The sequence below is a fragment of the Felis catus genome, chromosome A2 (genome assembly GCF_018350175.1).
Source record: "Felis catus isolate Fca126 chromosome A2, F.catus_Fca126_mat1.0, whole genome shotgun sequence".
Classification (NCBI taxonomy): Eukaryota; Metazoa; Chordata; class Mammalia; order Carnivora; family Felidae; genus Felis; species Felis catus.
In genome coordinates, this window is record NC_058369.1 from 68,012,303 (window position 1) to 68,037,545 (window position 25,243).

The following is a 25,243-nucleotide window of genomic DNA, read 5'->3' on the forward strand; positions in this document are numbered from 1 at the left end:
TACTAATTCATTTCACCACGCACAGTATTCCATCACATGAACATTTTCACAAATATTGACTTGCCTGTTGGCAATGGATGGCATTCATTCTTTTTGGCTGTAGGAACAATGCTACAATGTTCATCTGTGTGTATACTGTCCAGACTCACAGGCAAGCATATTGTAGAGGTTGCTCAGCCTGTGGAAGACTGCGTCTTCAGTTTCACCAGCTATTGATAAATTTCTCTTCATAGAAATTGGGTAATTTTTATAATCTTCATCAGGTTTATCTGCAAATAAGTTTTTCTTGACTGTATTTCTTCTCATGAAATAGAGACCATGAGTCATTCTCCATTCCCAGGAACTCTTTCTTGTGCAACCTTGCCCTAGGATCCTCAACCATGATTGGAGCCCGTGTAGCCTGCATCAGTGGGTGGGATGTATGAGCTGTAGATCGGTTCCAATGTGCAAAGGACTCCTCGTTTGGGTGAAGTGAAGATGTCCAGATGAGTGCTTTTGTCCCTTATTCGTGAACACCTATTGAACTGCAATACTTTGAGTTTAATCTTATACAATTTATTGCTTTTCAAATTCAATGGTCTCAGCTATAATGTTCCGTTACTCTTTCTTACAAACTTGCTAAATTGCAGTTTAGCTATTGGTTCAGGAGCTTCCCAGGTGTAATCTGAAACCAGCTGCCATGGTGGTGGGCAGAGAGAGACTGAGGACAGAGGCAGATAACCCCAGATGGCAGGTGACAGGCGGCAGTTTTAATAAGCAAAGGAACTTGCATATGAGGCTTATATATGGTGATTGCAAAGTCAGGAGATCTCCATAACTGCCCCCAAATCTTAATTTTTTCTATAGATGCCTTAACTGGTTTCAGTCACATATACCATCCAGATGGTCTCAGCACTCTAGCACTATCTACATGTCTGTGGGCAGCCTGTGGGAACAGAGAAAGCAAGTGGGATCAATATTCCAAGGTCAGCAGAGGGAGCTAGCAGTCTCCGATGGCTGGGATCCAATTCAGGGGTCAATTGGGGATTCTCTTCATGACCTCCTGCAACATACCATCACTTGTGACCTGCTCTTACAATATTATATAACTGCCTTTTCCAGAGTAGTCCCTGAGCATTCAGCAAAGGATTTCAGTAACCTTTGACAGTTGGTCACATTGGAGGCAGATGCCACAGCAATAATACAGGTACATGCAAAAGCATAGAGAAAATATAGAGGAAACATAGACAATGCTTCTCAAAATCGGTGACAACATTTCCTCCAAGAAACTAATGAACTGAACTGATTTATTAAGTCCTACAGGCTTAGGCTTTCAGATCACTCAGGGCATTCACTTGTGTCTTCATGTAATTTAATAAATATAATGCATTAGCAGACTCATCAGTTATGAACACACAATATTCTGTTTGGCTAATGGCTAATGGTCCAAGGCCAACCTATTTTGGAGGACAGCTTTTCGTATTAGAAACATTTCAGTGCTCAGTTAGAAGGGGCCTTGTTGATATAATTCAAGGTTTGCTGAGCGATTTAGTAAGGCCTTGTATGCATGCTGTATTGTCCTTCAGGCCAATATAGGAAACAAAGACAGTGGCCAATGATTGCATCTTGGAAACACAGAGTGTGCCTGCCTGGCCTTGAGGAGAGGGTGGTTTGCAGCTTTGAGAACTTGAGTTGGTTTTACATACCATACTGGTAGCCAGGGGAGGCAGCACTGTCAGTCATGAGAAGACAGACTGAGGTCGTGATATGCCAGACCAGGACCCCCATAATCTCCCTTCTCTCAGTGTTGCATGTTCCGTTCCAGACATGGTGCATTTCAACAGATGAAGATTTCATAGGGACAATGGAACCCCAGTGAGACCGAGTAGGTCCCCCTCACCCAGGGGCACAAAGTAACTCACCCATCCCAGGGGGATATCCCATTGCAAATTCCAGAAAATGATGACTTCCCAGGAGCAATGGGACTTGGTGTTCTCCACAGTATAGCACATTGATCCATGGTGAGAGTTGGGACAATGGCTGTTTCCCACCACTTTCTTTGCAGTATCAGGTGCCTTCATGGGGGTCCCCAGCTGGCCTATGGGGAAACAAGCCCTACCGAATGATCATTCAAACATACTAAAGCTGAGACAGTACTTTAGTTCACCCAAGCGAAGATGGTTTTATTTGTTAGAAATTTAATCTGCTGCTTTAATAGTCCTTTTTGCCTTTTTACAACTCTGCTGCCTACAAGGTATGGAGGAGATGGAATAGAAGGGAATGGAGAGGAATGGAATGGAAATTCAACGCCATGGTTTTCTTTTGCCCAGTCTTGTGTATTACGACCTTTGAATTGAGATCCCTGACCATTTTGTAGTTGATGAAAGTATCCATACATGGTATTCAGCCTCTTTAATCCTGACAGTGGCAGCCTGGTTTGTAGGAGAAAGATTAGGTTAGGCCAGATACAGTATCCATACAAACCCGGGCATATTTAATACCCTCATTCAGAAGGAAGGGCCCAAAATAACCAAATTGCCAATTTACCTGTTGGGAACTCTGGTGGATGACCCCAGACGCCTTTGGCAGTCGCCTTGGACATTGTTTAGAACCTACAGGATACGCTATTACTGCACTAATCATGCCACTGTATTTTAAGGGTCATCCAGCATCCTTGGCAATATGCAATCCCATTTGGTTGCAACAGTGGCCACTCTTCCTATGGACCAAGTCAGCTATGGCTCCTGAAGGGTCTGTTAGGATTTGTACCTGAGCTAGGGCATAAGCTTTCTGACTGTCAGGATGTGTCAGTGTCTTATGAGCTGCGACATGAGAAACAGAATGGCCCTGGGCTCTTACAAGTTGTCCCAAATATGTTTCCACATACATGCTGGCCCCACAAAGGCTTGTTCATGATTGTACACCCCTAGGCTCCCATTGTTGAAGCCATTGGGTCCATCCCTTTAGAATAACACAACTGCCACCTCAGAGGGTTAATGGCCAGTGCTCATGTGTGATAACCAGTCAAACCACTCTGAGTTCAGCCCACTAGCTACTGAAGTTTATTTCCTCTTGAGAAGCTCCACCTGGAGAAACCCTGTGTAAACTGCTAGGAGCTGTTGTCTGAAGAGGGTGCATCAGGTTTCTGTCTCCTGAGCTGGAACCAAAGCGTAGGGGCTCTCTCTCTGTCTGCAGTCTCTGTCACAGTATCCAACCCGTAACTTCTAGGGTCACGGATACACCTAACTGAAAAGGTATTCCTGCATAGGAGATGCCCAGAGTTTTAACTGGCTTCACGGTATTTTTACCTTCTTCTTCTTCTTTAATGTGTACTTATTTTTGAGAGAGAGAGAAAGAGAGAGAGAGAAAGAGAGAGTTGGGGGAGGAGGGGAGGAACAGAGAGAGAGACACACACACAGAATCTGAATCAGGCTCTGGGCTCTCAGCTGCCATCCCAGAGCCTGACACGGAGCTTGAACCCACAAACTGTGAGATCATGTATGACCTGAGCCGAAGTCAGATGCTCAACCGACTGAGCCACCCAGGTGTCCCATGTTTCTACCTTCTTAAAGAGAGTGCACTGCTCTGATCCCCAATCCCACACATGCCCAATCTTTATTTACCAGGTGGTGTAAGGGATGAAGGCACTTTGTCAGGCAGGGAATGAAAGTCCTCCAACCCCCCAAATCCCTACAAAAGCTTGTACCTTTTTCACCTTTTTAGGAGTTGGATAGGTTTGCACCTTACAAATCACAGCTTCTGCAATGATGCATGTCCTGCCTGACCAAACAATTCCCAAAACCTCATGGCAGTGCCTGGGCCTTAAATTTTCTGTGGCTTCACAGCCAATCATCTCTCTTATAGATGTTCCAGCAAACCCTGCCGGGTGTCTTGCAACAGAGACACGTCTTCACATGATAACATTATATCATCAATGCAGTGCACCTGTTTTACTGATGGTGGGAAAGGAGAACAGGGACAGGTTCTGGGCAGCCATCCTAAACATATGGTGGGGTGAGGGCAGGTGACCTTGAGGAAGCACTTGGAAGGTCCATTGTTGCCCCTCCCCAACGTGAAGGCAAATTGATGCTGTGACTCAGGGCCCCAGACATTTGCTAAGTCCAGCTCAGTATAATACCCTCCTAGGAGCCTGGCCAAGTTACCTAAGATGGTGGCAATGTCGGGCACGGCTGCATGGATGGGGGTACTGTCTTGTTCAGTTCTCAGTAGTCCACGGTCATTCTCCATGAGACAATTTTACTATCTTATTTTATTATTATTATTTATTATTTTTTTTTTATTGACCATACTGATGAGGTTTTAGGGGATGGTGGGATTCATGGGTGTCTGAAGCCAATGGCCTAGGAAGGATTCTTGAAGATTTCTTTGGTACAAAAATGTAATTTTATTAAAGCACGGAACAGGACCCATGGGCAGAGGGCTGCACTGGGGGTCTGAAGAGTGGCTGGTTTTATACTACAGAGTTGGGGAAGTAAAGTCAAAAGGGAGGCCTCCAGAGGGACTTTGTTGTGCTAAAGAGGACGCCTGAGATACTTGAGGCCTTGCTATTGTCTAACTAAAGCTGTTTTCCCTCTAGGAAGGCATTGCTGTTAAGACAGTAAAGGGTTCCTGGAGAAATGTTATACTCTATTGGCCCCCAGTATTTGTCAATGGGCTGCAGATTATAAGGAAATTTAATTTTTTTCCTACCATTTCCTTCCTGCCTTTGTTCCCCACATCACTATGGAGGAGAGGGTGATGCTGGGGCTCCAGGTAACTGAGTCTATAGGTTTCTGGAGATGAGGCCATGGATAAGGTTGCCTTTTTACTAAGATATTTGTAAACTGATAGACACCCACGTCCTGTAGGACTGTGATCTCTATCAGCTGGTCATTTGTTTTATTTCCTTTCCTTTGTCCTTGGGCAACCAGTCATGCCTGAGGAACATCACATATATCTGGCGTAGGGGTGGGGGTGGGGAAGTGAGAGAGTGGCATGTTCTAGCTTGTATTTTGCCCTCAGCTTGGCCCTCTGCTTCCTCATCAATACTGGGATGTTGAATGCACAATGGACAGGGTGTAAAATACGCACTCAGTTCAGTTCCTGGATAGTTTCTGCTTTCTCCTTATGCCCTCCAGGCAATTTCTATACTGGCTGGCAGTTAACCACCCTTCATGGGTGTGGGAAGCTTACTGGCAGGTTCCCAGCTGACAGTTCCCTCAGCACTGGTTTGATGACTCTAACCCTGAGGCCAACCTCACTGATAGAGGTTTCCAGAGTTTGACCTTGTAGGATATCCACGCCTAGCATGTTCTCTCTCGTATTGGAGAAACAAAACACTTACATTCTCAGAAGGGAGAATGCCCAATTTGCGGGGTCAAAAGGGCCTTCCTGCCCATAACTGCTTGATCTCTGTAACCATCAAGGGCAACAACTCACGGAGAGCCAAAAAATGTCTGAGAGGTGTTAGAATACAATCAGCTCCAGTATCCACAAGAGTCATTTTGTCCAGATAAGCCTTTTGTTTATTTCTGGAGAATCAGTGAGGAGAGAGTTTCACAGGAGCCTCTAAAACACCTCTGAGGGCCCTCACCTGGAAGCCATCTTGGCTTGGATCGCATCCCCACCGTGTGGCCTGTATCCCTGCGGCCTGAACTGATTTTCAGGTTTCATGGCTTTCCAAAGGCTGACCAACACAGTTTGTGGGATGTGGTTTATCTTTTCAGGCGGGGTCCCCAGAGTAATGAGATCAAACCACATTTGCTTAAGGGTTGTATTTATCAGACCCTTTACAGCTGATTGGGATAACCTTTGGCTTCCCAAGCCTCCTCCATGTCTTGGAAATGTCCCACAAAACTCATTCCCAGGATTTGTCAGTTTCCTCCAGCTCAGGAATGGATTGCCCAACATCATCTTACCACTCCCCCACCCATGTTTATTTATTTTTGAGAGAGAGAGCACAAGTGGGGAGGGGCAGAAGGAGGGGGGCGGGGACAGAGGATCTAAGCAGGCTCTGCCCTGAGAGCAGAGAGCCAGATGTGGGGCTCAAAACTCACAAACTGTGTGAGGTCATGACCTGAGTTGAATTCAGACGCTCAAACGTCTGAGCCACCCAGGCGCCCCCAACATCATGAATGTTTTGGCTCACACCGGGGTCAGCATGGGAATCAGCATCCAATACAAGGTGCTGGGAGAAGAACTGGAGAATTCATCCCTGTGCAATGCCCCAATCTGCATTTTCAAAGACAGCGGTGTAGCTGGCCCATCTCATTCCCAACTTCCCAAGAGTATGTTGTACCTCCAGGGCTCTGCATGCCCAGCGAGAACCCCCCCCAACAAAGGGGAGCCAAGGCTCCCTGCAAAATAGAACAATGTAATCCATACGGGAACGAATTCCTTGAACCATGCGGTTGCTGCCAGAGGGCAGGAGGGTGATGATGTTGCTCTGCTTACTGCCTGGTCAGAAAAATGGGTTTGCCTCTGTGTCCCCTGGCCACACTCACCATGCCTGGATACCCTCCTGACATTTTTTCTGGAAGTTGGCAGCCGTATCAATAAGCTCAGAGCGAATGCATTCTCTCATCATGAGCCTATTCTAAACTGGGACTACCCTGCTCCTTGGGGATGCTGTGGCTGTGCTGTCGCTTTCCTCTGTGTTGGGGTCCACAGCTCGGGACACTCTGTTTCAGCGCCAGGCACCACAACACCCTTCTGTTGTCTGTCCTGGATTCTCCAGGGGTTCTCTGGGCTGCAGGACACTCGGGCAGTCCCTCCAGCAAGTGCACTGAAGCAGCTCAAGTTTCCAAGGTGTCCCCTGTTCTGACACAGCCAGTTGTCCTGAATCTGCCCCGCTCTGGGGAGGCTACCTAGAGACCAAAGACAGAGGCAGCACCTCAGAAGGGCAAATGGCAGGTGTAATAAGTGAGGGAATTTACGCAGGAGGCTGCCTCCCCACAGCAAGATGAAGACATATCCACCCTGCTCACCAAATCTTACTTTCTACAGAGGCCTTAAGGAGGCTCAGTCATGGGCAGCATCCAGGTGGTCTCAGCACCGGGTCACTATCTCAGGGCTGTGTCCTTGAGGCAGCCTCTGGGAGCAGGGGAGGCAAGTGGGAGGCACTTACAAGGACAGAGGAGGGCTTGGAGCCTCCAGTGCCCAGGTCCAGCTCACTGGTCAACTTCAACTGGCTCACTGGTCCTCTGGATGGCCTGTCTCACATTAACTAACAGAACATCACTTTGTCCTCTTAGGGTAGGGTTACAGGCACAGTGTAGTGTTTGTGTAAGCACAACTATTTACATCAATTAAGATGATCCGTAATGTTTAAAAACTCACCAAGTCTGGGTGCCTGGGTGGCCGGGTCGGTTAAGCACCTGACTTCAGCCCAGGTGGTGATCTCAAGGCTCACGGGGTGGGGCCCCGCATTGCACTGAAAGTGCTCGGGGTTCTCTCTTTCTCCCTCTCTCTCTATCTCTTTCCCCCTCCCCTGCTTGCACTCTTGGTCTCCTTCACAATAAGTAAATAAACTTAAAAAATAAAAAGTAAATTAAAAAAAAAAAAAAAACTCATGGCATAAAAGAGGCCTAAAGTAACAACTCTGCCCCCAGATTTCTTATACTTCTAAAAAAGAATTGATTTCTGCAGGATTTCTTCTGACCTAACCTTTTCTAAATCTTCCAATTATCTCACATACTTTTTTTTTTTTTTTCCCCTTAACAGACTGATTGCATGAACTAATACTTTTGGTAAAATGGTAAAAGAAAAACTTAATGAAGGCAGTGAGTAGGCTTTGCCTTGGCCCGAAATTAGTGGGGATATTTCTACTCGTTCCTCATTAATTAAAGGATATTTGCTAAATTTGGAGCTAAGGTTAAGTAATGGCGCATCTGTCCCTATTTTATTGAGTGCTTTTAATGGAAATAATTGTTGATTTTTCTAGTAAAACTTTTCAATACCTAAGGAAATGATCATATAAAGTTATCATTGCACTTCCTTTATGTTGTGAACTCTAACAATTGATTAGCAAACCTTTATATTCTTGTAGTTAATCTCTCTTAGATACAGTATATTATTTCTTCTAATATATTTTGTAATCTTAGACTGTATTATGTCTAGGACCATTATGTTGGTATTCTTAATATATTTTGGTCTGGTTTCAATTTTGTGTAGCTTTTTTTTTTTTTTAAATCAGGTTGAGGTTTTAATATTATCCTTGATTTATAAATATAATTCAGAAATTCAGAGATTTTTATTTTCTACACCAACATAAATACCATTGGGATTTCCTGGTCTTTGAAGGGAAGGAAAAACTCCCTGGGGTATTCATCTGATTCTGATGCTTTTTTTGTGAGAGAGTTCTATTTTCTTTCTCTATTTTATCTACGGAGATTGACATTGTTACATGTTTTAATTATACTGGGGTCACTTTTGGTAAATTGAATTTTACTTTACATTTTTCCATTTCATGTACCTTTTCCAAATGACTTCACATTTTAAATAATATCCTTGTGCCAGTGAAGATTTCCTTTGAAATATCTTTTTAAAGCATTTAGGACTTTTTTACTCACTGCTTTGGTTATTTAATGTCCTATCTTATTGATTTTCCAAAGAAAAACAAGCATGACCTTATATGTTTTATTTTTGTCTTTATCATTTTCTGCTTTTATCATTATTATACGAATTATTATTTCTTAGGTTGTTGAGGTATGGATTCAATTTATTTACTTGTGTTATTTAATGTTGATCAGTATAAGTATTTAAAGAAATACAGTTGCCTTTGATAGTAACCATAATTATTTTCTATAAATTCTTACAGGTAATTTCACTGTCATTTTTTCTTTGAAATGAAGCAGTTTTAGTTTGTACTTCCTCATTCACCAAGTTGTTTAATAAAGATTTTCCTCCAATTTTCGTATGAGTTAATCTTTGTTTTTCACATTTTTGCCATTAATCATTAGGTTTATCAAAATGTAGTAAAAAATTTGGGGATGCCTGGGTGGCTCAGTCAGTTAAGTATCTCACTCTTGATTTCAGCTCAGGTCATGATCTCAGGGTCCGTGGGTTCAAGCCCTGCATCGGGCTCTGTGCTGACAGCACGGAGTCTGTTTGGGATTCTCTCTCCCCTCTCTCTCTGCTCCTATCCCACTCATGCCCTCTCTCACTCTATCAAAATAAATAAACTTTAAAAAAGATTTTATTCGTACTATTAATTTAATGACATTCTTAATGTTTTCATATTGTCCTAATATCTTATCATTGTTTGTGACTATTCTGTACCTAATTGAGTGATATTATACTCTCTCTCTCTCTCTTTTTTTTTTTTTTTGTTTCATTTTATATACATGGAGATCATGAGCAGGAAAGAGGGGTAGAGGAAGAGAGAGAGAAAATCTCAAGGAGGCGCCAACCTCAGCTTGGAACCTGACACGGGGCTCGATCCCATGACCCTGGGATCATGACTTGAGCTCAAAGCAAGAGTCGGAGGCTCAACCTGTTTCCTATGTCCATCACTCCTGCTTCCTATGTCTCTCCACAATCCTGCTTCCTGTTCCTCTCATGAGCTCCCTGCCCAGCCACTTCCTGCTCTATTTTGTTTTATAGAATTTTATAGAAATGGGGTCATAAAAATGTGTTTTTTCCTCACTTACTTCATGAAGCATAATTATTTTGAGGTTCATTCATGCCATGCATACCAATAGACCATCCATCTTATTGCTAATGTTTATTTGAGTGATTTCTAGTGTTTTTCTTTGTTTGTTTGTTTTGTTTTTTGGGTTTTGTTTTGTTTTTGCTTTGTTTTTGACTATTACAAATAATGTTGCTGTGAATATCCCTGTACAAAACTTTGTATAGGCAGAAGCTTTTTTCTTTTTCCTTTTTTCTTTTTTTTTTTTTTAAGTTCATTTATTTTGAGAGAGATAGTGGTGCAAGTGTGTGCAGGATGGGCAGAAAGAGAGAGGGAGAAAGAGAATCCCAAGCAGGCTCTGTGCTGTCAGTGCAGACCCGACATGGGGCTCAAACCCACAAACTGTGAGATCATAACCTGAGCTGAAACCAAGAGTGGTAAGCTTAACCAACTCAGCTACCCAGGAGCCCCTGTATAGACAGAAGCTTTTATTTCTTTAGGATAAATATTTAGGAGTAGGATCCATGAGTCATTTAGCAAATATAAACATAATATTTAAAGAAATGTCAAACATCTCCAAATTGGCTGTACCCTTTTACACTGACAATACCAGCATATGAGAAGTTTTATCTCATCCATATCCTTTCCAATATTTGATATTGTCAGTTTTCTGAATTTTAGCCATGTTAGTGGCTATGCATTGACAACTTATTGTGGTTTCAATTTGCATTTCCTTAATGATTGATGATGAATATATTTTCATGTACTCATTTGCCATCTAGGTATCTTCTGTTGTACGGCCTTAATAAACTCATTGATTACTTCTTGTAGCTATTTTTGTAGTTTCTATTGAATTTTCTACCTAGATTAACACCTATATATAATAAAAACAGTCTTCTTTTTTTTTGTTGTTGTTGTTCTTTTTAATCTGGATGCATTTTCTCTTTTCTTTCTTGGCATTAATACATCATCTGAGACTTGTAGCACAATGCTGAATATAAATGGTGAGAACAAACATCTTTACATTGATTTTGATTTTAAGAGAAATGAATTAAGCAAATATGATGTTAGGTGTTGGGCTTTGGTAGAAGCTGTTTATCACTTTTAGGAACTTCCTTATATTCCTAGTTTGCCAAGAGAAATTATTAGAAATAGATATTAGATTTTTATCAAATGCTTTTTATGCATCCATGATGATAATTATTTGGGTTTTACTTTTTTATTTGTTAATATTGTGAATTACACTGATTGATTTTCAAATGTTACACCACACTTGCATTCCTAGAAATATTTCATTCAGTCATAGAATATTATCTTCTTTATATATTCTTAGATTCAAATTTCTACTTTTTAATTACTTGCACCTATGTTAATGCCATTTATTCTCAATATGAAATGTGTCATCATCATTATTTTTATTTCTTTACAACATGTCTTCTTACCATCTCTGGCTGCTTTAAAGTTTCTTCTTATCACTGGTTTGTAATAATTTGATTATTATGTTTCTTTTTTTATGTACTTAGAAACATTTTAGGTTCTTGAATTCGATGTACATATTTTTTTTACATTTAAAAAAACATGGCCATTACTTATTGAATTCTTCTGTATTTTCCATGTACTGTACCTCAAGGATTCTAATTCCACATATATTCAGTTGTGTGATGGTGTACCACTGATTACTGATGCTTTAAGTTTCTTCCTCCATGCCATATTAGATGGTTTCCATTCTATGTATTTTAGCTTACTAATCCTTTCTTCCACATTTTCCAAGCTACCATTATGTGCTTTATTTTTAATCTCAGACCTTATGGTTTTTATGTCTATATATCTTTTCATATATTTTGAGTTTCTGTGCTGGACTTTTGAATACATAAATTACAGTTATGAGACCTTCTTTCATATCAGACTCTTTTGATTCTAATGTCTGTGTCAGTTTGGATTGGTTGCAATTAAATTTTCTCCTCATTATGAGTTGTATTTTTCTGCTCTTTTTGTAAATCTACTAATCTTTGATTGGATGACAGACATTGCTGGATTTTAGATATTATGTATTTCTACAAATAGCATTCAGTCTTTTTCTGGGATGCAGTTCAGTTTGTGGAAACAGCTTGATCCATTTTGTTCTTTTTTTTATAAAATGACAAAAGGCTTGGCACAGTGTTCAATCTAGGACTAATTATTCCATACTTATGAAACAGGGTTTTCCAGAGTACTCTACACAATAATCCATGAATCATGAGTTTTTCTATTTTGCTGGTGGGAACAGGCACTCTTCCCAGCTCTATGTGTATTCTGGGCAGAGTCTAATCATTTTGAATGATTCCCTCCCCCTTATATAGTTTCCTTACACACATGTGCTCACAATTATTCTGTTAGTGGACCTCCAGAATGAGTATTCTCTCTCTGTAGTTCCTTGCTCTCTGTTGCTCTGTCCTGTGAATTCTAGTGTCTTACTTTCTCCAGACTCATATCAACATCTCTCCACTGAGCATCCATTGTGTCCTGTCTACATTGTCTCCATCTGTACAACAGCCTATAATCTCAGTGCTATACCCCAATAAAGCCAGAGGGCTCTCTTCTCTGCTTCCTGTCTCAGATGTCTTCATCCATTGTCACTTAGCCAGTGTCTGCCAAACCATTGTTTTGCATATTTTATCTTATTATTTTTTTGTCATTTCAGGCTGAAGGATAAATCAGATTCAAATTACTCTACCTTTATGACAACCATGCTGATTTAATATTAATAAGTATCATCTTTTTATCATGTTTTGAATATGGAAAAGGAAAAATGTTTCAGAACACATTATTACACATTACACAAAAATTAATGCAAAATGAAACAGAGACCTAAATGTCAAATGCAAAATTATGAAAAACTCAATGAAAAATGAGGACCATCTACAAAAGCTTGCGGTTGGTGATGGGCTTTTATATGGAGCACCAAAAATGTGAGGTGCAAAAGGAATAATAGATAAGACAGACTTCATTAAAATTAAAACCTCTGCTCAGCAAAAGACACTATTAAGAGAATGAAAAGACAAGCCAGAGAATGGGGAAAATATTCAGAAAACACAAATGGAGTTTGTAACAAAGTAACAAAGGAGCTGTACTGAAAATACAAAAAGAACATTTAAAATTCAACAATAAGAAAACAAAATGCTCAATTAAAAAAAATTAGATCTGAACAGATAACTCACCAAAAAACCATGCAGGGGGTAAGAGCATGTATGAAAAAATTCCCAACATTGTTTGTCGAGAAAGTATTACAAATCAAAGCAACCACGACATAACTGTTAGAATGGCTATAATCTTAAAAACTGGCAATGCAGGGGCCCCTGAGGCTCAGTTGGTTAAGCGTCTGACCTGAGCTCAGGTCATAATCTCACAGTTCGTGGGTTCGAGCCCCGCTTGGGCCTTGCGCGATAGCTCGGAGCCTGGAGCCTGCTTCGGATTCTGTGTCTCCCTCTCTCTACCCCTCCCTCGCTCGCACTCTGTCTCTGTCTCTCTTAAAAATAAATGAACATTGAAAAATAATTGACAATGCAAACTGCTACTGGGGATGAAGCACTTCAACTGTCATTCGTTGTTGGTGACGGTACAAAATGCTGCGTCTCTCTTTCAAAGCTAAATATTGACTTGCCATCATCGCCTAGGTATTTACCAGACTGATGTGAAAACTTATGCAAACACAAAAACATGCACTCAAATGTTGTTGCAGCTTTATTCATAATTGCCCCAAACTGGAGGCAACCAATCTGTCTTCCAGGAAGTGAATGGATAAAAATGTGTAAATCCGCACAAGAGAAGACCATTCTGTAATAACAAGGAATAAGCTACCAAACCGTGGAAACACTATGATAAATCTTGAATTCACAATGATACATGAAAAAAAAAAAGCACTTTGAAAAGGCTTCACCATGTACAATTCCAGTTATATGACCTCATGGAAAATGTAAAACTATAGAAAAAAAAAATCTGTGAATGTCAGCGACTTAGGGAGTGGGGAGGGTTGCGTATGTGAAGCTTGGCAAAGTGTCAGAAAGGTGTAGGGGAGCCCAGGTGGCTCAGCCGGTTAAGCCTCTGGGTCTTGATTTCCGTTCAAGTAATGATCTCATGGTTTGTGAAATCGAGCCCCATGTCAGGCTCTGTGCTGACAGTGTGGAGCCTGCTTGGAATTTTCTCTCCCTCTATCTCTCTGCCCCTCCCCTGCTTGTTCACACTCTCTCTCAAAATAAATAAACGTAAAAAAAAAAAAAAAAAAAGAAAGGTATAATTACTCTGTATGATACTATCATGGTGGATACATGGAACCATGCATTTGCCAACATTCATAGAACTCTAGAGAACAGGGAATAAATCTTTATTTCTGTAAATTAAAAATATATACATTGAGAAGGCCAAGGATAGCAGGATGAAACACAGACTATGACAAAATAATCTATTTCCATTAGAAATAATGTGAATTAACCTTACTAAAGGGAATATATACATATATATATATATACATATATACATTATATATATGTATATATATATACATATATACATTATATATATGTATATATATACATATATATGTATATATATACATTATATATATAATGTATATATATATATAAAATGGAATGTTACTCAGCCATCAAAAATATTGAAATCTTGCCATTGGCAATAACATGGATGGAGCTAGAATGTATTATGCTAACGTGAAATAAATCAATCAGAGAAAGGCAAATACAATATTATTCACTCATATGTGCAATTTAAGAAACAAAACAGTTGAACATATGGGAAGTGGCGGGCGAGGGGGAGAGAAGAGACAGAAACAAACCACAGGATACTTTTAATGATGGAAAACAAACTGAGGGTTGAGGATGGGCTAGATGGGTAATGGGTACTGGAGAAGGCACTCGTTGTGATGAGCACGGGGTGTTTATGTAGGTAATCAATCACTGAATTCTACTCCTAAAACCAGCATTGCACTGTAGGTTAACTAAAATTTTAATTAAAAAAAAAAAAAGGAAAAAAAAAGAAATGAATGAAGCCTATAAGACTAAAAGCAACAGAATTTGTATGTAAATACAATACTCTAGCTGAAAGTTGATCCCCATAGGGTTATAAGCTAGCAATCTGTTGACAATACCCACTATACGTGCATATTGGAATTGAACAATAAAATAAATTGTTGGAAGATGATGTGAGCCAAGTTCATCACTATTTTAGTGGGAGGTCACAGAGTAGGAAGGGGGTAAGGTTAGACTGACCCATTCAGCACTAGATTAGATTTGGAGACACCTGTATGAACTCACGGTTAGCTTAGATCTAAGGATACATTGTAGATACGTTTATAGAAATGCATACATATATGGTCAATGGAAATACATAATATTTTCTCGCTCTGCCAGCTGATAGAGCTTAGAAGCAAGAATATCAGTGGCGAAAAGCAAATCTAGCACACAGATATTTTTTTTCTGATACTATTTGCCAAGGAAGTGCAAGGAAGCAGGTAGCTTCTCTCTCTGGTTTCTCCAATAGCTTCTATCAGGCTTGAGACAAGGAGTGTCCAAAATGAGCCTGGATCATCTTGTAGTGCCCAAACCGAAGCGAGGTCTCACATAGAAACAATGATGTGGTATGTCAGAGACAGCGGAGCCAACTGAAGGGACTATCAAAGATCAAAGTTGGAACAATTTGAACAGCAAAGTGACTAAAGTGTTAGATTACAACCCTAAGTATAAAATAAATATCCTTGAGTCCATAGATATAAATACATATTTGAACTAATCAATGGATAAATGTGAGAGGACAGACAAATCTCCGATGCAGAAAAATTTTGAATAATTTATGTAAATACTTACTCCTTGTGCGAGAGGTGATGCTGACCGTCTCACCATTTAAGTGTGAGCTGTGTATAGTGACTTCCTCCTAAAGAGTACAATGGAGAAAAAGGATTGAGATTAACTTTACAGTAGAGAAACCTGACTAACTCTAATGACAGCAGTGACGAGTCACATTGATAGCATGCATCCATGATATTGTGGGAAGAAAATGATATTTAGGTCAGTATCACCCCCTAAAAACTCATATTCCAAATCTAATTATTAAAAAAAGAAAGACAAATCCCGATTTAAGATCATTCTACAAATATGTGATGAGTATTTTCAAAATGTTCAAGGTCTTCAAGAATAAGGAAAATTCTAAAGGGTGCCTGCGTGGCTCAGTTGGTTGAACGTATCTGACTCTTGATTTTGGCTCAGGTCACGATCTTGTGGTGATGAGATTGAGCCCCGTATTGGACTCCACGCTGAGCATAGAGCCTGCTTGGATTCTCTCTCTCCTTCTCCCCCACTTGCATGTTCTCTCTCTCTCTCTCTCAAAATAAATACATAAACTTTAAACAAATATTTAAAAAAAAAGAATGAGGAAAATTCTGAGAAACTGTCAAAGCCAAGAGGTGCTTGAAGAGATAAAATAACTAAATATAAGTGATATCCTGGATAGGATACTGGAACATAAAAAGGACACTTGGTGAAAACTAAGAAAGTCTTCAATAAAGTATGGATTTTGATTACTAATGCCAGAATTGGTTCATTTCATGCACTAAATGCACCATACGAATATGAGATGTTAACAATGAAAGACACGGTGTGAATACATACAGTTCTCATGCTGCCTTTGCAAACATCTGTGTTTATTTATTTATTTTTTTTTACTGTTTATTTCTTTTTGAGAGAGACAGAGACAGAGTGTGAGCAGGGGAGGGGCAGAGAAAAAGGGAGACAGAATCTGAGGTAGCTCCAGGCTCTGAGCTGTTCAGCAAAGAGCCCAACACAGGGCTCAAACCCACAAACCACAAGATCATGACCTGAGCCGAAGTCAGACATTTAATCAACTGAGTCCCCCAGGCACCGCTGCAAAAATATGTATTTAAACTGCAACTGTAGTTTCTTGCTATCCCATGTAACTTACACTACAGCATTTTCCTCTCAGGAAATTCTTTAAAAGTGCTTTTAAATTCTCTCAATAAGGCAGTATATCTGACAGAAGCTTAACAAGTTCACTAATATTTGTATTTCAGTGTCTACCAGAGTTGATTTATGAAGTGAACAATTTATACAAAGAAATATGTTAACATGGTACAGAAAAGCCCTTCAATTTCGAAGCAAATATATCTCAAATCTACAATGCATGTCATAACATAAAGGAGGATTTCCAAATATATGTGTATAACCTTTTCTTTCTACTTGAGACTTTATGTTTAACCTTATTTTTATATTTTATACTTTGAGACTTCTTAAACACCCTATTTAAGAATGATTTAAAGCTAATTCATTTTTTTTAACACTTATTTATTATTGAGAGACAGAGAGACACAGAGCATGAGCAAGGGAGGGGTGGAGAGAGGGGGAGACACAGAATGTGAAGCAGGCTCCAGGCTCTGAGCTGGTAGTACCGAGCTTGATGCGGGGCGCCAACTCACCAACTGTGAGATCACGACCTGAACCGAAGTCGGTCGCCCAACCAACTGAGCCACCCAGGCACCCCAGATTTAAAGCTAATTCAAAACCATCATTTTATCCCATTTTATATATTTCCTTTCAGCCAATAGTTCATTTCTTTATGATGTTCATTTGTTATCTCCATAGTGGAATGGTTTGTCTAATTGTTTGAATATATTTTACATTTCCTTTATATATAAAACTCTGTGGAACATAGACAAACAAAGCAATGAGTATATCTTCATTTGACTTAAACTAGTCAGCCTTAAGTTCATATGGAAAGAGCAACATACAGAAAATGAATATTTTAACATTCTATTAAATTATGTATCAAATTATTGATAGTTATATTATTTTGTATTATCAAGGACAGAAAAAAAAGGATGCACAGAGAGAAAGGGAGATTGACAGATTTATGAAGCCATAGTTTAACACAGACATATATAATATTTACTTTTGTAGGGTTCATGGTCTTAACAGGAACACATGTCAAACCACATCATAAAAAATCTGGAAAATGTGGTCTGACTAAGCAAACAGGAAAGAAGGAAAAGCAATTTGGTGAACACCTAGATATATCTGCCACAAGAAAATTAATATTTTGTTATAGTGAAACACCTGTTCATTGACTAGTTAATTTATGTGTTCCTCTGACAAACATACACTAAGCCCTGACTTTGCCTATGATATTGAGAAAGTTCTTAGGATACAAAGACAACTTGGGCACACCTCTGTTATTTAGGACCTTACAATTAGAAATAGTGTAAGAATTCTGGGGCACCTGGGTGGCTGAGTCAGTTAAGCATCTGACTTTGGCTCAGGTCATGATCTCACCAATTGTGGGTATGAGCCCTGCGTGGGGCTCTGTGCTGATGGCTCAGAGCCTGGAGCCTGCTTCAGATTCTATGTCTCCCTCTATCTCTACCTCTCCCCGGCTCATACTCTGTCCCACTCTGTCTCTCACAAATAAATGAATGTTAAAAAAAAAAAGAAAGAAAGAAAAAAGAAAGAAAGAAAGGACGAGTGTAAGAATCCCTCTGAAAGCAATTTTTTTTTCTTTTTTTTGCTTATAATGTTTTTCTGGAATCCAGGAAATGAGGATTGATTTGCTTACAAATTTATGTGTGAAATTTTGTCCTTATGAAGGAATTTTCTTACTCTAAGAAAGGGCTCATAAGTCCGTTAACAACATTTTTAGCAAAAGACATAAATTAGATCCATGGAATCTCCTTGTTAGGTTGATTTGGAATTTTAGTTGAAGCACTGTAAGAAGTGTCTTTATTAAGAAAACTCATTTATTTTCTTTTCAAGCCTTTCTCAATTTTTGCACATGTTTTACAAAATAGTAATTTTCTTATATATTTAGGACACACCATAGAGTAAACTGTTAAATGACATTTTATTGCAATATACTGTAGTGGTTAAGAATATAAGCTCTTGAAACAAACAGATTTAGGTTTATGCTCTAGCTCTCTGATAGAATTGAACTATGTAACCAGGGAAAGTCAATAAATCTTTATATGCCTTACTTTACTTTCTTTTTCTAAAAAATCAAGATTAATAGGATTCTTTTGTGAATTAAATGATGTAAGTGCATAAAGCTTTTAGCATAGTTTCTGGCAAGAAAAGTGCTCAATATAAGTTAGCTCTCATTATGTATCAAACTTCAGGACTTCCCTCAAAACTGTAATTTTGGAAACCAAGAAAAGATTATGGTAAAATAAAAGGGGTAAATGAAACTCAGAAAATGAAAAAAATTTACTAATGTGTTAAGTACAGAATCTTGAAAGTGAGTTACATATTAACTGTCTCAGTGGAGTTTCCACAGACTTTAAGATAGGAAAACAGTATTTTTATAACAGTAAATTTATTTTATAACATTGTTACCAAATAAAAACAACAACTAGTTCCTCATGAGTTACCTGGACTTTGTTAGACTTCTTAAAAGGTTGCCTTCCTTTTTTAATAAATATAGTATTGCTCTGATTAATTAAATCTCAAAAAGAAAAAGAAAACAGTTCCAAAAGAGAATCAATACTCGCAACGTGTCTATTTTATTCTAACAATAGGTTGGATTTTATTTATTTTTTTAAAGTTTATCTATTTATTTTGAGAGAGTGAGTGGGGAGGGGCAGACAGAGGGGGAGAGAGAGAATCCCTAGCAGGTTCCTCATTTCCAGTGCAAAGCCAGATGCAGGGCTTGAACTCACAAACCATGAGATCATGGCCTGAGCCCAAGTTGGACACTTAACCGACTGAGCCACCCGGGTGCCCCAAACAGTAGGTTGGATTTTGCTCTTGGCTGTTATATAGAGTCACTACTAGAAATGTTCAAATAAATAATATATCTGCATCTATTGCATAGACAGCATTAAAGATCATTTACTCTGCCATGTATTCTTTTTGTAATTTAACATCAAGACGAGGTTTGCCTTTCCTGAGGACCTGGGAAGCCCACTTTTTTCCAGGCAACACTTGCACAACTTGTCTTCCTTTTTCTTCTGATTGAAGAAAATTCGTAGCTAAATTCGAATTCATTTTCACATGCAACAAATATATATTTTTAGTTTTTTTTTTAAACATGCCCGTGTGTGTATGTGTACATATACGTAAACTTATTGTATGTAAACTTATTTTTAGATAGTTCTAAGTACATCATCTCATTCATCTTTTGGAATGGGATTTGCAGCCATACATCAGTCTATAATATACAAAAGAACAGCAACATTTCTTTGGCCATATGCTTTGAGGTGGATCTGCTTATGAGGGCACCAAGGAACACTTACACTTTCACTGCAATATCTTCCGTGTTCACTTAAGTAGAAAGATGTACCTTCCCATCGTAGAGTTATCATTTACATAAAACGCAAAAGTTTAAATTGTGCTAAATTTGTTTTTTTTATGGTTGACCAATGAAGCCATTTCTATGGACTGCAGCGTAGTGTAACAGTCCAGCTTTGAAAATGTGAGTTTCACATTTCACACTTGCAGTTGAATTAGAGACACCGCACACCGGTAGGACGAAACCTGAGAAAATCTGAATTATTTAGATCATGAAACTACTAAATGGATTTTCTGTTTTTTCAAAAGAAAGACAAAAAAACAATAACCACTCACACTGTGATTTGCTACGATCCTTTCTGCTGATTGTTTCCTGCTACTGTTTAATTGCAATTAATCTTCAGATGCACGAGACTCACTGAAAACTGTATTCACGGTATTGGCATTATGATCCTACTCTGCACAGCAGCTCGGCTTAGAGTCGGCAGCATCTGGAAGATTTTCTTCCTTCTTATTTTTAGTTTTATAGCAATGCCATGGTAGCATCGGGGAATGTGTTCAGAATGTTTATAAATAAGTACAGGAAATAACTTTGAAACCTGCAGCTGTTCAGACACATGCATCTGTTTAAGTGAATAGATGCATATATCTCTCTAGCAAAAAGGGATTCTGCATATCATCCAAGCTCTAAGTGTTAAAACAAGACACTACCTGTCTTTAAATGGTAAGCAAATGGCCATAAACCTGACCAGCTGGTCAAAGGCACCGCTACCTGAGAATTGACTATTGTTGGAATAGAGATTGCATAGAATATAGTGTCCCCTTATAATAAAACTAATTCCCTCAGTATTCGCAGTTCGTCCCCCATGGTGAAACAATCTGTCCCCGTGTCTAGCACCTGCACATGTCAACCCATAATAAATACTCTGAGGTTTGAACATGTTTAAAATGATTTGTTTAATATAACAATTTCAAATCAAATGGCACCTTCAGGTAGAGGAAGCTCTTCATGGCACGTTGGCTAAAGAATCAGGATACTTCCAAATGTGTCACGGAAAGGTGTGTGCGGAGTCCCGATAGGATGCAAAATGGGCAGAAGCCAAGCTCTCTGAAGCAACGAGAGATTGAGAGTGGAGTCGTGGTAGGAGGCATTCGGCGCGCTTGTGTGGAGCAGGGCTACAGAAGTTGACCTGAGAAGAGCGCAGCAACGTACCAGTGGTTAGCAGATCTCTGTCGTTCAATGGGGTGGAAACCACGGGGGGCCAAGAATCACTGCCCAGGACACACCTGGTGGCCGTCTTTCAAAAACACTGCACCATGGAGGTTCTCTAGGTGCTGGGTGGGGCTGTGGAGTGGGCAGAACACTGTGCAAAATTGAGCAGCTGAGGCTGACAGAATATCCCAGAATAATGCAGGCGATTTGAATAATGTAACAGAGTAGTTGGCAGCTACTAGAAGCCAGCAGCTTCAGAAAGGCATAGAGGACCTAGGATTCGATATTCCAGAGTTTTTTCCACAATATCTGTATAAAGAGAAGAAGGCAGGCAATTTTAATTTTTTTCTTTTAAAAACATTTATTTATTTATTTATTCATTTATTTTTTGAGAGACAGAGACAGAGCATGAGTGGGGGAGAGACAGAGAGAGGAGACACAGAATCCGAAGCAGGCTCCAGGCTCCGAGCTATCAGCACAGAGCCTGACGCGGGGCTCGAGCCTGAGAACTGTCAGATCATGATCTGAGCTGGAAGTCAGATGCTCAACCAACTGAGCCACCCAGGCACCCCTTAAATTGTTTCTGATGTTTATTTTTGAGAGAGAGACAGAGTGTGAGGGGGGGAGGGGCAGAGAGAGAGAGGGAGAACTGTCAGCACAGAGTCCGACATGGGGCTCGAACCCACAAACTGTGAGATAGTGGCCTGAGCCAAAGTCGGAGGCTCAGCTGACTTAGCCTCACAGGTGCCCCGATTATAAGTGATTTTGAATATACCATACTTTTACAGAGAGGCTGGTGTGGTATTTTATCCATACCCCACTACTGTGGTTCAGAGACAAAACTGAAAAAAGTATTTTTTGTATATTAGGGTCTAAAGAGGCCTTGAGAATGGCAAGTGTCACGAGAGAGCTGCCAGGTGTTGAGGTGGTCCATTAGGGTGATAAGCCAAACTAAAAATGATCATGCCTTTATTCATTCACTGAAATAGTATAAACAGGAGGCCGGAAAGGTGAGGGGACCCCACTCTTCCATATTTCACTGGGCAAGTGCCAAGTGGGTCAACAGATGGGGGAAGGGGGGTTATCTCACTGCAGAAGAAGCCCCAGACAAAAGGCTCCTGCCATTTATTTGGACACAGAGGCTGGGAGAAGGGAAAGGAGGAAAGTCTCCCACAATAAAGTAAGAAGTCAAAGTAGACAGAAGTGTCTTCAAGGATCTCCCAATAAGGAAGTCTCAGACCCGATGCCTTAGAAGGACCCCAGCTGAAATCACCTTGACTGGGAGCCATATGAGCTAGGAATACAGATATATGTGTCCATCCTGGGGTCCTTGAGTGCAACTCACTCCAGAAGGTACCCCAGGTGAGGGGGGGGGGCGGGGAACCTCCCCCTCCAAGTAAAGCCTCAGGAATTGTGTAGGATTGGTCCTGTGACATCATACATAGGATTTGGGCCTGGAGTTTATCCCTGAAACTCTTCAGAAAGTTCCAACAACATTACCTTGCCTGTTAAGCAGACAAATGAATTTAAAATCAACAACAACAACAACACCAACAAGTAATAGAAATTTCACAGGAATTCAAATGCGCCTAGACATGTTCTCAATGCCATGAAACACATTTTAACTCAGAGCTAATAATGGGGTAGTTAAATTTTCATAATTTTTATTTTCATATTTGATAGTGCCTATAATATCTTTCCAAGTAGGTATTTGGAAAGAAAGTTGCCAGGACAGAAGATTAAGGATGTACAGGAAAGGTCTCTGTTACTTGGGATATTTTATGTGTTTAATGATTAATATGGAACTGCTCTTACGGCATGACATCCAAAAACCTGCTCCTCCATAAAAACAATGAGAATACTGGCAAAAATAATGAAATCCACTTTTTAATAACTCTGGAAACCAACCAAAGGCATATAACAATCTGAGGAGGGTTTATTGAAGAAAAATGACCAGATTTTTGTAAGAACCATGACTCGTGTGCCCTTTTACCTTGTAGAATTCACATCCTTCTCCCCACACCTCTGTGGTAACCTTGAAGCCAACAACTTTGCAACTTTGTCAGCTATGAAAAACTTCAGCCTCACAGGATTAAAATGAAGAGGATTGAAATTGGAAGATATTTGCTCTGCAAACACAACAGAATGAAATTAGCAATAAATAACAAGAAAATTTGGACAGTCCCCAAGTGAGTAAAGATTAAAGTCACACTCCTAAATAACCAAGGGATCAAAGAAAACAAGCCAAAAATTAGAAAATAACTTGAGAGAATATAAAATGAAAATGCAGCATACAGAAATTTAGGGTATGACCAACAGTAGTGCTTAGAGGGGAACGTAACTATAAATACCTGTGTTTAGGAAAGAGATCTGAAAGTCAAAAATCTCATACACCTTTAAGAAGAAATGGGGGGGGGAGGAAAGATCATACTAACTCAAACTAGCAGAAGTAAAATAATAATAATAATAATAATAGGAAGAAGAAGAAGAAGAAGAAGAAGAAGAAGAAGAAGAAGAAGAAGGGAAGAGTAGAGCAGAAATAATTGAAATAATGAATACAAAACCATTTGGAAAACCAAAAATATCAAGACTCGTTCTATGCAAAGGTCAATAAAATTGATAAACCTCTAGCTACATTGACAAAGAAAAAATATAATATTTGATTAGTAAAATCAGGAATAAAAAGGGGCTATTACTACTGTCCTTTAGAAATGACAATTGAAAGAGAATGCTATGGACAATTATATGCCAACAAATAAAGTTACTTATATGACATGGGTGAATTCCCAGAAAAACACAACTTTTCAAAACTGAATCAAGAAGACATAACATATGTATGAATACATAAGAATGCATATGTAAAGATATTGATTTCTTTACGTTTATTTATTTGGAGAGAGAGAGAATGAGTGGGTAAAGGCAGAGAAAGTGGACGGGGAGAATTCCAAGCAGGCTCCACACTGTCAGCACAGAGCTCGATGCATGACCCTTGGATCATGACCATGACCTGAACCAAAATCTGGAGTCAGACACTCAACACCTGAGCCACCCAGGTGCCCCCAAGGCACTGAATTTTTAATCAAGAAATATCCTATAAAGGAAATCCCAGGCCCAGATGACCTTACTGGTGAATTCTACCAAACTTTTAATAAACATTTAAGACCAATAATCCCCAAACTGTTCCCAAAGAATATAAGACAAGGGAACACTCATCAGCTCATTTTATGCCAGCAATTCCCTGATGCCAAAATAAGACACATTCTACAAGAAAAATATAGATTGGAATCCCTTATGAAAACAGACTAAAATGAAAGAAGAAATTTTCAAACCAAATTCAGAAAAATATAAATAGGATTAGACACCATAACCAAGTATGACTTATTTCTGGAATGAAAAAATTATTTAAAGTAGAAAAATCAATAAATGGAATACAGCGTATTCTTAGCATGAGCGACAACATCCACATGACCTTCTCAGTAGTCATAGAAAAAGCCTTTAGTGAAACCCAACAAAACGCAATGATCAAAACACCCCATAACTAACAATAAAAGTTAAATTCCTTAACTTTTTAGAGTGTGCTTTGAAAAGACCCAAAGCTAATGACACACTTAATATGATAGAATGCTTGGTATCCAAGATCAAGGACAAGACACACAAGTCTCCATGACCACCTGTTATTCAACATGCACTAGAGGTTTTAACCAGCAAAATTAGAAAAGGAAAATGAATAAATAAATAATAACATCCAGGAGGAAAAGAATAAAACTATCTTCATTGCCAGATGACATGATCTTTGTTTATAGAAAAACCTAAGGGATCAACAGCAGCAACAAAAAAAGCAGAGCCAATAAAGGAGTTTAGAAAAGTTTCAGGATATAAGATAAATGTTTTGAAAATTAACGGTATTTTTATACTTAACAATAAATAATGTAAACATGAAATTAAAAAAAAAGACACAGTAGTCATAGAAAGAATAAAACTAGAATCAAATTTAATAGAAGTGTAATACTTTTAAACTAAAAAGCTACACAGCCTTTGAAATAAAAGAAAAAGAGCGAAATAAATGAGAAGACATCTTATGATCATGATTCAGAAAGCTAAATATTGTTAAGACAATAATAATCACTGTGGGGCCTGAGTGGCTCA